This window comes from Zootermopsis nevadensis, unplaced genomic scaffold, assembly GCF_977971745.1.
Source record: "Zootermopsis nevadensis isolate Lab colony 2312 unplaced genomic scaffold, Znev_1.0 Znev_ptg000011l, whole genome shotgun sequence".
Lineage (NCBI taxonomy): Eukaryota > Metazoa > Arthropoda > Insecta > Blattodea > Termopsidae > Zootermopsis > Zootermopsis nevadensis.
In genome coordinates this window covers 1,952,133-1,966,801 of record NW_028259143.1, presented here as the reverse complement: position 1 = coordinate 1,966,801, position 14,669 = coordinate 1,952,133, and the positions used below count along the sequence as shown (strand labels likewise).

The 14,669-nt window shown below is 37.6% G+C and overlaps 1 protein-coding gene across 1 annotated transcript in view; it reads left to right on the top strand.

Annotated features, from left to right (window-relative positions):
- The window catches only part of scat (VPS54 subunit of GARP complex scat), a 57,790-nt gene that overhangs the window by 10,898 nt on the left and 32,223 nt on the right, over nucleotides 1-14,669 (top strand). The window lies entirely within an intron of this gene.

Sequence of the window (14,669 nt, the reverse complement as noted above, 5' to 3'; positions counted from 1 at the left end):
CTGGCATATTGTGAACATTTTAATTATTTTAAAACTTAATACAATATAAACCTATTTAATGTCTGAATCGCTTAGTGCGTGAAAGTATAAGGAATACTGGAACCGTTTTGCAAAATTTCATATGCACTTAAGTAACCGTGACGTATGAACTAATTCCAGAGAAGCTACCCTTTATGACCAAGATGAAAAGTTAAATAATCAATGTGGCTGTAGTTCTTTTTTTTATTATTATCTCGCAAATTGCGTTCATAAAGAGAAGACATTCTGTAGAAATTAGTGAAAATTTTTCCACCCAGTTTGCAGGTTGCGTAATTTTGTCTTGAACTGTAAGATCACACAATGGTCTTATTCTTATGTAAGACTAACAAATAAATCCAAACGGATAAAACAGTCTAATTAAATTAGCAGCATATTAAATGTATGGATATTGTTAAGATGTGTTGAGTTCTAAAATCCTTTGGAATGTTTGTTTCTTTGTTGGTTGGTTATTATTTACTATTCAGATACATGCATGCGTTGTTATCCCTCCCATGGTGTAGTGGTCATTCGCTATAAAGAGTTTTGGGTTTTATGGGATAATTTTATAACCGTTACCATGGCAATGCTGTGAAGTTTTTATACATGTAAGATATTTGAGATTTCTTTACATTAAATCATATTCTAATGAAGCGAATATAAATGGCGATATTAATTAGAACGCTGGCCTTGTAATCCTGGGGTTTCGGGTTCGATTCCCGGTGGTGCCCGAATTTATAACTTGTGTTGGGCAAGGCCGTGGTCTAGGCAACACGGAGTTTTCCTCCTTGGGGCTTCCCCGGTTTCTCCGTGGCATCCCAACAATTACTCCATTCACACACAGAAGAAGGCAATGGCAAACCACTTCTGGATCATCTGCCAAGAACGTATATGAACAGGTCCCAGTCCGAGAAAAGGATGGAAGGATCCTGTTCATATGGACCTGTCATCAGACAGAACGCTAAATAATAATAAGATGAGGTGGTCTAGCGGTTAGAAGGCTGGCCTTGTAATCCTGGGATCTCGGGTTCGATTCCCGGCGGTGCCCGAATTTATAACTTGTGTTGGGCAAGGCCGTGGTCTAGGCAACACGGAGTTTTCCTCCGGGGGCTTCCCCGGTTTCTCCGTGGCATCCCAACAATTACTCCATTCACACACAGAAGAAGGCAATGGCAAACCACTTCTGGATCATCTGCCAAGAACGTATATGAACAGGTCCCAGTCCGAGAAAAGGATGGAAGGATCCTGTTCATATGGACCTGTCATCAGACAGAACGCTAAATAATAATAAGATGAGGTGGTCTAGCGGTTAGAAGGCTGGCCCTGTAATCCTGGGATCTCGGGTTCGATTCCCGGCGGTGCCCGAATTTATAACTTGTGTTGGGCAAGGCCGTGGTCTAGGCAACACGGAGTTTTCCTCCGGGGGCTTCCCCGGTTTCTCCGTGGCATCCCAACAATTACTCCATTCACACACAGAAGAAGGCAATGGCAAACCACTTCTGGATCATCTGCCAAGAACGTATATGAACAGGTCCCAGTCCGAGAAAAGGATGGAAGGATCCTGTTCATATGGACCTGTCGTCAGACAGAACGCTAAATAATAATAAGATGAGGTGGTCTAGCGGTTAGAACGCTTGCCTTGTAATCCTGGTGTCTCGGGTTCGATTCCCGGCGGTGCCCGAATTTATAACTTGTGTTGGGCAAGGCCGTGGTCTAGGCAACACGGAGTTTTCCTCCGTGGCATCCCAACAATTACTTCATTCACACACAGAAGAAGGCAATAGCAAACCACTTCTGGATCATCTGCCAAGAACGTATATGAACAGGTCCCAGTCCGAGAAGAGAAAAGGATGGAAGGATCCTGTTCATATGGACCTGTCGTCAGACAGAACACTAAAAAATAAATACAACATTTTAGCTGCTCTGTGGGAAAAAAAATTGACTGAAACAAATGACGTTTCATCCACGTATGACCTCATATGTTCATATACTTCTTTGCAACGCAGAAACATTTATGGTTACGTGTTAACGCTTTGTAGCTCCCCGTAATTAAGCAAAATTAAGTAGTTATTTAATTTTTATATGATGCTTTGTTATTATTTTTAATAAAAGACATGTTTTCAAGTACTGCTTTAGATTTTGTCAACTTTTTTAACGGGTAATTTTGTAGTATGCGCATATTGTATATAATTTTTTTCAAGCAGCAAGGTTGGTATTACTGTACCAACTCTGTGATTACGGGAGCGACTGACGAGTATTTCGACGAAGTAAATTAACTGACAGGCTGCTGATGGTGAATGTTTCATTACATTCACAGTAATTATTTAAAGAGTGTTACTCCCAAAACCTGATAAGCGAGAACAAAGGGAACAGATAATAAGAAACATCTTCAATTAGCGTCGATTTTTTATCTTGTGGATCTCCCGTTTTCATATTACGTTGTTTTCGTTGTGATGGAACGTAAACGGTTTTCCTTGTAAGTTAGTTTACAAATAAAGTCATATAATTACTTTGAGAATCAACTTACTGTTTCAGAACTACAGTTGGGCAGTATAACACTTCAGAGACACAATTTCCCTTGTCTCGGGGGCAGTTTAATTTTAGACAAATTTGAAAAGTTGCCCTTTGTTTAACAAGATGTTTTGTGTAAATATGTAAATTTCTTACTGTACTTAAGAATAGTCATTGTTCTCATTCTATAAAGTTTAATTTCGCTGTAAAATTGTAAAGAAAACTGTGAGGAAAAACAAGGACGGTTAAAAAAATTCCTTCGGTATTCAAGATGACTTGTCTTCTGAGATGTTGCGCCGCGTAGTTTGGTAGAAATTTGCCGACGTTTTAGAGCTGCTTTGTGCCTCCATCATCAGGGCAATGACATCCAATTTTAAACTAGTCACATATGTGAGGATAATATTAAAATGTATCTTAAAGCAATGGGATTTGAGGGTGTAGACTGGATACGTTCTTATGTGACAGTATTAATGTAATTCGATTTCCGTGAATGACCTATTTATTCTACCAGCATCTGAAAAATTATGCTTTTTCACATAAATTTAAGAAACAGATTACGTAAAGGACTTTAACTTAAGGTATTCCTCAGTATCATAATGTTTTGGTTGTGTAATATGAACTTTAAAATGCTTTCAAATGTCTGTTACAATGCAAATATTTTTACAAATATAATCATAACAATATTTTACTTACTTACATGTGAGTTTTAACGTTCTTCGCAGAGACTGGCATTCGACCTATAAATGAATGTTATGTTTGACTAGGAACGGCTTGTTTACCTTCGTTTAATGAAACCAAGGCAACGTATGTACATAACCAGAGCTTGGGCGTAGGAGTGTAGCGTTACAATACGTGTATAATCACAAGGGGAACAATGCCGACAGACTTTAAAAAAACAAAGATTGCTGGAGAAATGAATGAATGTGTGCTCAAGATATGAAATTTTTATGAACTGTTTATTATGAACATACATAATTTAAATTTTTGCAGATAGTTGTTATGTTGCTCAAATGTTGTTTTGGGCATAATATAGTAGTCAGAGGTAATAAATATAAATCTGCTAACTCGAATTTTAAACCCAGATTATCACCATGTTATACACTGTTAATAGATCCAATCATCCTCTATCCAGTTGGGTCCTGCGTCATACCTCGTTATTTTACAATCTGAAAACCGTAATTTCAAGCAAACACTACGGTAGAATCTGGCGTATTCAAGCTACACATCTCCTGCTTGGTATTCATTTATCCTAACGAGGGAATTGAGTTCTATTACAACTAATTACCTATAACCTAGTTAGTTTGACACTGCACACAGCATCCCAGTTGAATTACCTAGTTATACAATCTAAAAACGTAGAAGTATTTTTAATTTGTTTGCGTATTGAATTCGTTTTGTTTTAATGGTCATTAGGTATATATGAAGGTTTTAATGCAAAAAGAGATCAGAGCCAGAAATTCGACGTTTGGTTTTTTTACCATACTTTATATTATATATTAATATATTATTATATTATATTATTATATTATATTATATTATTATATTATATATTATACTCTGCATATATAGTACAACATCAGTATTTATTTATTCTTGATTTGTGGAAGGAAATAATTTCAACCAAATTAGTTTTAAAATGTCTTAATGATAAATGTTTTGTATAAATGATCGTGGACTATTTTAATGAGATGAAGCAGAATTTGTGGGAAGGAATGCATGAACATACGACAGCCATTAACTGGCTTCCTGAATACGAATCAGGAGAGCTAACTGTCATACCGTGGCGATTATAATACGATCACCTCGCTTGCAGAATCTGCGACGAAAAAACATCAATATACATGTTTTTTTGTAGAATTCACATTCAGCCTTTTCGCGTTTCACAAAAATGTTTATACATTCTAACTATCTATATGCTTTGTGCTTCAAACATTTCACGTGTTGATAAAAAATGTCAGTGAATTTAATTATAAATTGTCAAATATTATCATAAATATTTTATTATATTGTTCACTACATACGCGTGGTGTCTCTATCACTTATTAATTCAATCGAATACACATAAAATACTGAAGCTGTCATTAACAGTCCTCTCCGAAAGCATTACAAAATGTATAATCAGTGTGTATTAGCATACATAAAGCGATTTTAACATAAAAGACTACACATTATGTAGTCTGATTAAAATTACAATGCTCAGTATGTGAGCATGTCATGCGATTTCTGTGATAATAAATGCAGAAAGTACCTCCGAAACGTCGGTAAACGTCTACCACACTACGTGATGTAACAGCCCAGAATACACAAGGTTTATTCTACCAGCATTTAGAACCTGAAACCTCATTTGGTCATAAGTTTAAATAAATTGATTTATTAATTGTTTTAACGAAAGTAGTTCAACTGCAGATGTTATACTGTCTCGAATGAGACGAGAAACTTGTCATATATGATAACAAGGTGGATATTTGGAAAAAGGCGGTCGTAATATTTAGACACTGAAAACATTCTCAGAGAAGACACGCAGTGTCCTTGTCGAGATTCGAACCGCGTACCCTTAAATACAAATGCCCCTTTATTACACCTACGTCGAACTGCTTTATGTGATTTTCATGAAGTCAATATCAGCTTTCACTTTGTAGTAAAGAATTTACTTCGTTACAGGTCTTACATTCTGTATGGCTCAGAATATTTAATGAAAGAGATGCTAAAAGTCTGTTGTCATGGTAATTTAGATGTCTGAAACTGTCACTAATAAATGTAGTTTTGTGACTGAACTGTTTTGCGGATCTAAATTCAAGGATTTCAGATGCAAACATACGAGGCGCGTCCACAAAGTAAGTTTCCCACTCGTCCCACAGCTAGCAAATCTTATATTGCGCGAAGCAACTGTGCGTACGTGATAGAGCAATGACGTAGCATGGCTTATGCACTAACTGTACTTCCCGCGTTCTCACAGTAGCATCGTTGCAGCTGTTGAAGATGGAGGTTATTATTCCAGCTCCCGCCGACTGTGAAGTGCGGTCAGTGATAACGCTAGGCCGCACACGGCTCGACGGACAGCAAGTCTCCTGCAGGAGTTCAGCTGGGAGGTGTTTAATCATTCACCCTACAGCCCGGACCTCGCTCCCAGTGATTTCCATCTTTTCCTACACCTCAAGAAATTCCTGTCCGGTCAGCGTCAGCGTTTTGAGAATGACAGAGAGGCGGAGATGGTTGTCACACAGTGGTTCCAATCCCAGGCGGCAGACTTCTACGACACAGGTATTCAAAAGTTGGTCCCACGGTATGACCAATGTCTCAATTCCGGTGGCGAATATGTTGAAAAATAGCTGGACACTTGCTGTATCTGTTGCAATAAATATTTCCATTAAATTGTGTTTTGTTTCTGTAAACGGCCCCAGGGAAACTTACTTTGTGGACGAGCCTCGTATTTTGAACGCTGTCATTAATTCAGATTATACAGCGTGGGAGGATGGGACGTTTCGTGAATGATGACATGGAAAGGAAATTGAAGGAGAATGTCTGACCCTAATTTATATAATATTCCGTCTTATTTGTTGGGAAACTGAGGAAAACCACTACAGACTGAGATTATAACCCAGGATCTCGCGAGTAAGAAATATAATTTGAATATGACAAAATGACAGAGGTGTCAATTATGATAAATTTTAATATTTTATCCAAGTTAAAGGAGAATTTTGGAGTAGGTTATAAGGTTAATCCAGCTGATGATGAATGGATCAAGCTGTGGAATAATCAATTTAAAAACAGATTGGAATTTCTGAGAACTGCCAGGAACCTCAGAGAAAATGGTCCTCCATATTTGCGAGACGATCTTACACTGTTCAGTGGAACAAACTGACTTCGGAATTACTGGAATGTGATATCCCTCGTCGGTCTGATGTTCACGAGGTGTTTCATGAAATGTGCGTCCGAGCCTGCAGATGGTACCACGCATTACTCAAACTGACAGGCAATCACAATGTCAATTTACCACTTTGACACACTTAAAGATATAACAGACAGTAAGAAAATATCAATTTGAGCTAAATCGTATTGACTGGCGAAGCAACATTCCTCATGTCAGGATTTAAATATGGCGCACCTGTCGAGCAAAGGGACCTATTAAGCCAAATAGCTTTTTTTTGTGTTAATTTTGCTGTTTATATTTAAATGATAAATCTGCAGTTAATAAATAAGCCTGTTTTAAATGCACGTTTAAAATGTTGTGAAATTAATCTTCATGTCTTGCTACTGTATTGTAAACACACTGTGGCTAAAATGCGAAGTTAATTAACGTTAAAGTGGTTACCACAGTACTTCAGGGTGTTAAAACCACTTTTGTTTCCCCGTGATTCTCGCTGTTACTCACACAACAATTCATTTTGTTGCTTGTTAAGTTGACAAATCCTCCCCCCCCCCGCTCCCCTCATTTGCTTTATACGCTTCCTGTGTCATTGGAGACGAGATTATCTGCCGGAAGTTGGATCAGCGTATCGCGTGGTCATAGACTGTTAAGGGAATTCGGTCCGTCAGACTCCCGGTCTTTTGCGTTCAGTCTTACGGTCCTTAAAGTAGACAAACTGAGATATTAAACGCGGAGAATGAGATAGTGAGTCCGTACCCCAAAGAAAACACCGCACTTCACCATTACAAAGACCAAACTTTTTCCACTATTTTAATTAACCCTTTGATGCCGAAGCTTGTGTAAATTTTAAGAATTCAGTCCGTACCGCAAAGAAAACACTACACTTCACCGTTACAAATAGCAACTGGTTAACGCTGTTTAAGGAAATAATCGCTGTTTGCACCGAGAATAAATAACACGAAATCTTTCAATACAATACGCAGATTTTTTGATTGTTCAAGCAGATGATTCACAAAGTTAACACTCGTCATTCAGAATTAATTATAAAATAATGACTCCTTGAAATTTTTGTAGAAATTGACGAGTCTCAAGGTCTGTACTTGTGTCGGACTACATTAGACAGCAAGGTATAGACATAATCCATGGATCGAGCGAGATCTGAACCCACATTACCCAAGATTCAAGGCTCTACACGTCCTATACTGCACTGGCATTGTGATCGGCTGTAATATTTTGTTTGTCACACAATGTAAAAAAAAAATTAATAAAACTTCCATATTTAAGTACGTGTATGAAATTTGGTAAGCGTCTCTGAATAAACGGGAGTGTCTGAGAATGTGTATCACCGTTCATTCGAAAGTTAACGTCGTCACCATGATGTCAGAAAACATAAAAGTTTGCGATCAGACTTACGAAAGATGCGAAATTACGCTATAAAGTTAACCTTTCGATAATAATAGGCCACATAAAAGGCACGGATTACCTACATAAAAATACGTGAGTATGTTTGTTTGTGACCGGGTTGCCATAGCAACGCATTTTCAAGCGTTAACGTGTACCCACATTTTAACACTCTTGTTCACTATTCAAGAACTATGACCCAGCTCAGGACGAGCTAGCTGATTTGTTTTCACGTATGGGAGAGGCTTGTAAGAGAATGCGTCTAACACGCTTCTGGTTGTGAACAGTACGTTTTAATTAATACACGGGAGTAATACACAGAGTGACTCAGAAAGATGTATACCCATTAAAATGCGGAATATATCCTTGTGAGTATGCATCTTTTTGGGACATTCAGTACATTGACTTCATTATTACATTCTATGCAGAAGTAAAAATGCATGAGAATGTATGTCAGGTTAGGTTGGGTTGGGTTAGGTTAGGTTAGTTTAGGTTGGGTTAGGTTAGGTTAGGTTGGGTTAGGTTAGGTTAGATTAGGTTAGGTTAGGTTAGGTTAGGTTAGGTTGGGTTAGTTTAGGTTGGGTTGGGTTAGGTTAGGTTAGGTTAGGTTGGGTTAGGTTAGGTTAGGTTAGGTTAGGTTAGGTTGGGTAATTTAAGGTCTAAGATGGCTGTCTTCTGGGTTGTGTAGTCTGGTAGAAGTTTACCAACCTTTCAGAGATCTATCCCTGATGATGAAAGCAGTAAGGACCTCCGAAACGTTGGTAAACTTCTATCAGACTACACACTCTTTCGATCACTGGTACTTTATCAAGGACTGCTAGCTTACTTATCAACTTAAGCTCGACGTGTTAGAAATGAAGGTAATTTACTGAGATTTAACGTTACTATTCCTTAAAGTTCCAGATCGAGGAATTAGGTCATATTGAATTAAATTAATCATTGAATGTTTATATTCCGTTGTTTTTAACTGATTCTGGCCTTTTTGTGTTAGAGTTTAATGTATTTTTTGATTAAATTTCAGACGTTAAATAGTGACCTTTTCTAGAATTGTAGAAAAATGACCTGAATATTTGTTATTGCTATTTTCGCTGTGTGTTTTCTGATGTTTCAAAAGCTAAGAGTTTTGGTTAGGCATACAGCTAGACACACAGAAGTGATTCTGCTCTCCTACGTTATCCTTCAACCCGCGGTATGTATGGCTACAAACATAACATAATAAATAATAGCAGCTCATTAGGGAGATTTGCATGCGTATAAAAACAGAACACATTCTATGTATAACTCTGTCATTAGCTTAATTAAAAACGCGGTCCAGTGACTTCATATGTTAAATTATATATATTTTTATATATTTTTGAGTAGGCTGTCTTATTTTTCGGAATTTTACCATCACTTGTTAGGGATTCCCAGAAAATATAATGTTTATTTTTTTTAAAAAAAAAAAAAGCTCATATTTTTCGCACTTAGTGAATTTAAATTACGCACTCGAATGTCATAATTATGGAACTGTTGTAAGAAGTCAGAATTAGTAATAATGTACATTCATGTAGAAATTCAAAGCAGATTTAACTCAGGGAATGTTGCTTTCATTCCGTTCGGAATTTTTGTCTTCCCATCTGTTATTAAAAACTCCGAGATAAAAATGAAACTACGTTCATTTGTTATGTGTGGGTGTGAAACTTGGTCTCTTACGTTAAGGATAAACGAAGACTGATTACTTGAGAAGAGGGTGTAACTAAGATAGAGTGAGAGAAAAATGCCTATTGAGGAACTCTATAATTCGTACTCTATAATAAATATTATTAGATTTATCAGGAAGGATAAGATGGATGGGGCATGTAGCACGCATAATGAGATGAGAAATACATATTTATTTAGTTGGTAATCCTGAAGGGAAGAGACCCTCAGAAGACCTAAGCGTAGACTGTAAATTAATATTAAAATTGATCTTAAGGGTAGATTTAGAGGTTACGGAATGGATTAATCTGGCTCAGAATAGAGGCCATTGGCGGGCTGTTGTGAACAAGGTAATGAACATACTGATTCCATAAAATGTTGGAAACCTCTTCAGCGGCTGAGTTTAGTACTAACTACTAAATAATGAGTTTCTTTTATGGGTTTAGTTCAGTTAATGAGATGTTTTCTTAACTCGTCAGTCAGTCACTTCTTAATTATCACTTTTAAGGTTGGTAGCTGTTGGCGACAGTTAGCCCACGAATTCCCTCATGCTTCAACCTCCGTTGAGCCTGCGTAATCAATTATAAAGTTACGCACTAACATAAGTTCTTTGTATGGAATTAGCTTTCGTATTTTATTTTATTTTAAAATATAAACATGTAGCCGTGCCTGATGACGAACGTGTTTTAATCTCAGGCTCATTTTAGTCAGAGCACTCTGGGTTTGATATTTTCTTTCACGTAAGTATGCATCATCTTTATATTGTCCAGACAGCAGCTTGTATTATAATGAGTCTACTCTGTGTACACCCAGGAACTTTTACGAACTAAGATACTTATTTCCCTGCATCTATTTTGTTTAAAATCTAACACCACTAAAAGAATTCAAAGGGAATAATGCAGATTCTAATAAAATCTACGTCTGAAAACTTTTGGTAACTCTGCACACTTCAAAATTCCAATCTTGATTCGTACATTTCTCTTCAGTTGAAAAAGTCCTCCGTAATGTGGGCTTGTAAAGTTGGTATTTGATATCGTTTGCTGGTAAATTTACATGTGGGGGAGAGGGTGGTAGGTAATTTCGTGATTTGCGTGTCAGTGGATTTCTGTTGCGTGTGGAAGTGTGTTTTGAAGATCACCATTACGTTACATATGCAGAGGGGATTTCTCAATGTAACTAATTAGTAAATTGGCAATACATGGGTGGAGTTTGATACAAATAATATGACTGAAATTACGTGTATCTTTTAGGTCTTATGCATTCGCTTCAAACAGACAGACAAATGAGTTTTGAATTTGTAGAGCAATTATGCTCTAATGTGGATTAAAATCTATATGAGTTCACAAGTCGATAGTATATGTGTATTCAGTTGTTTTGTTAATATGCTTGATATTTGTGGTATAAATAGCATTTATTTTGTAATAATAGCTCACTTGAAAGATTTAGACGAAGTTGGAAGGTAATAATATTAAAGTGGATGTTAATGAAATGGAGTGTGCAGGTTTGGACTGAATTAATCTGTCTCGTTATATGTACCGGTGGAGGGTTTTTGTGTATAACGTAACGAACCTTCGGGTTACATATAAAGCAGGAGATAGCTAAGCAACTATCATCTTATTGCAAACTGCAGTCACTTCCCACCTGAACGTACAGAAACTTATATAAAAAACTTAGAAAATTTTCAAAGAGCGGAATGAAACAAAAGGACATTGCTAACTGGTAATTAAGTGACAGTCTGATTTATATCTTCTCTTTTTCATATACTTTGGTCCAGTACTCGTTTCCATGGAAATGTTAGCGAGATGAAAACTTGTTGCGTGTTTTCAGACATTTAAAAAGGGACCCGAAGTAGAACATGAAATTTTAATAATGAAGGCAATTTCTGTGTCGAAGTAGAATCACAGATATTGGGCGTAAAACTGCTGTTTTTTTTAAACGATGTCCTAAAACAGGTATAATTTTAAACAAGTAAAATATTTGTATGTGTGTGTGTGTGGTTTCTTTAACGACTCTGTCAGTAGCCCAAAATGTATAAGAGGAAATAATATAACGAGTTATAGAAGGTGTGATGTGGTTGTGGCCTAATTTAAGGCACTATCCGAGTATTTATCTGGAGGATATAAGTGAAACCACGGAAAACGTCAGTATGGATAAGCTGTCTCGGACAGAAATATGAACCTGTGATCTTCCGAATACGAAGTGACATATTTAATCACACGTTCGCGATCTTACAGTTCTTGATATAATTTCGGATTCTTTGGGTTGGATCCTAGGTAAATCCATCTGGGATTTGTAGTAGGAAAAGTGGGAGCGGAGCGGATTTTTCTCATAGTGTTTTTTTTCCTTTTCTCTCTTGACTCGTGACGTCAACACTTCCACGATCATCTATCACCGCATCTGAAATGCGTGATGAGTGTACGTAATCTTATAAATACGGGAAATCTAGTTATTAGTTCTGAAACTTCATAGGTAACTTTCTTGCAAGAACGTTTTCCGCCTTATTTCCTTAAGATGTTTTTAAATCTGTATCACAAGTCTGTCAAACGTACGCATCAATAATTATATATTATACCACATTTTTTTACCTATAAGTTGTATAATCTTAAATATATTTATTTATTTATTTATTTAGTGTTCTGTCTGACGACAGGTCCATATGAACAGGATCCTTCCATCCTTTTCTCGGACTGGGACCTGTTCATATACGTTCTTGGCAGATGATCCAGAAGTGGTTTGCCATTGCCTTCTTCTGTGTGTGAATGGAGTAATTGTTGGGATGCCACGGAGGAAAACTCCGTGTTGCCTAGACCACGGCCTTGCCCAACACAAGTTATAAATTCGGGCACCGCCGGGAATCGAACCCGAGACCCCCAGGATTACAAGGCCAGCGTTCTAACCGCTAGACCACCTCATCTTATTATTATTTAGTGTTCTGTCTGACGACAGGTCCATATGAACAGGATCCTTCCATCCTTTTCTCGGACTGGGACCTGTTCATATACGTTCTTGGCAGATGATCCAGAAGTAGTTTGCCATTGCCTTCTTCTGTGTGTGAATGGAGTAATTGTTGGGATGCCACGGAGGAAAACTCCGTGTTGCCTAGACCACGGCCTTGCCCAACACAAGTTATAAATTCGGGCACCGCCGGGAATCGAACCCGAGACCCCAGGATTACAAGACCAGCGTTCTAACCGCTAGACCACCTCATCTTATTATTAATTAGTGTTCTGTCTGACGACAGGTCCATATGAACAGGATCCTTCCATCCTTTTCTCGGACTGGGACCTGTTCATATACGTTCTTGGCAGATGATCCAGAAGTAGTTTGCCATTGCCTTCTTCTGTGTGTGAATGGAGTAATTGTTGGGATGCCACGGAGGAAAACTCCGTGTTGCCTAGACCACGGCCTTGCCCAACACAAGTTATAAATTCGGGCACCGCCGAGAATCGAACCCGAGACCCCCCAGGATTACAAGGCCAGCGTTCTAACCGCTAGACCACCGTGGCGCTAATCTGAAATATATCATATGTAAATTGTTTTTTATCTTGCTTAACGGATTTCTAAACCAACTCCATAGAGAAGCTTATTACACACGCAATTAATAAATGAATCCCTTCGCTTTTATGGTATTAGAAGTTTTATTACCGTGTTTGCAAAATCTCACGACCGGTCCCTATCTTGAGGCATATGAATCAAATCTCATACCGACATAATCTGTTTCCTTAATTCCCATTTTAATATTATTCTCCCATCTACGCTTAGGTTTTTCGAGTGATCTCTTTCCTTTAGGATTACCAACCAACATTTCTCATCTTCCTTACTCTCACTACCTGCCCCACCCACCCTAATTCTGCATGATTTGTTCATCTTAATGTCTGATGAGAATGTAAATCATGGAACGACTTATGCGTTTTTCTTTAAAGTTTTCTACGTCTTAATACATTCTCTTTAGTTGACTCCTACGCAGTCCCGCCCATTAAATTTTTACCTGTTGTGAATTTTTAAAGTGTGAAGCTGCCATTTGTATGGAGAATAAATTGGGAAACTTTTCAGTAGGCATTTCATGTGGGTGCCATGTTACCACTTTCGACGTTTTTAGTTTTGAAGGCGGTGTTGTTACTCTGCATATCCACCGCTTAAAAAGAGACAAAGTAACGCGGACTGTTATTCTCATTATTTCATTTTTCGGTGGCAATTATATGAACCACCTTCTTTAAGACTCAGTAACTCAAGAATTTTTGTCACAGAATGCATCTACGTGGTTCTTATAATTTTAAGAATAAACAGATGTTATTTCCTTAAACAGCGTTAATCACTTTATCTTTTTAATGGTGAGGAGTTGTGTTTTCTTCGCGGTACGGACTGAATTCTTAAATATTATTTAGACGAGCTTCGGTTTCAGTGAGTTAAAGTTCCTGGTGGGCTGTGAGCAGCTAGATTCACGCTTCGTCTGTTTTATTCTGTGCTGATAAAAACATCGCATCTATCGGGAATCGAACTGCCTTATCTTCACTAACTGAGCTCTCATGGGTCACTAGATGAGTTGGTTAGGTTGTGTTTAAAGAAGTATGGGGTACATTCTTGTTATCATTGGTATGTTGGTACACTTGTCGCAGAGAAATATCCCTTCGTTCAAGAAGGGGAATTTCAGTGATAAAAAAGTAATCGAAATCTGTCAAAAATATGCGGGGAAATTTTCCAATTTACAGGTTTCATCCCATGCAACAAAGAAATTCCGCAGGTATTCCAAACATTTTCCACTTTGTACAGTTTTTGTTTCCTGTGTAAATTCCGGTTTAGATGTTTTCCCTTCAAATAATACCAATTTGTTAACGAAAGTGCCATGCTTCACATATTCCATCATGAAGTACTTCAATTTAGATTGTCTGCTGGGTTTTTGCGTTGTGTAGTCTTGTGGTTGTATACGAGCCCTGAAGATGGAAGAGAAATTTTCAACCGAAATCTCACAGCAGCCCATAAAGACCACTATCTAAATTTACGACCACATTATCAAATCCTTCGTAAAAAGTGTGACCTTATTTAAATATTTTTTAAAAGTATACGTCAAGACCAGACGTTCGACTTATTAATCTGCGTTTCGTCGTCTGTTTTCCACCTGAATTTCTCTTAAGAGCTCTTCGTTGGTCCAGCGTCTTTGCTCATCCATCACAGTTATTACAAATTTACACATTATGAG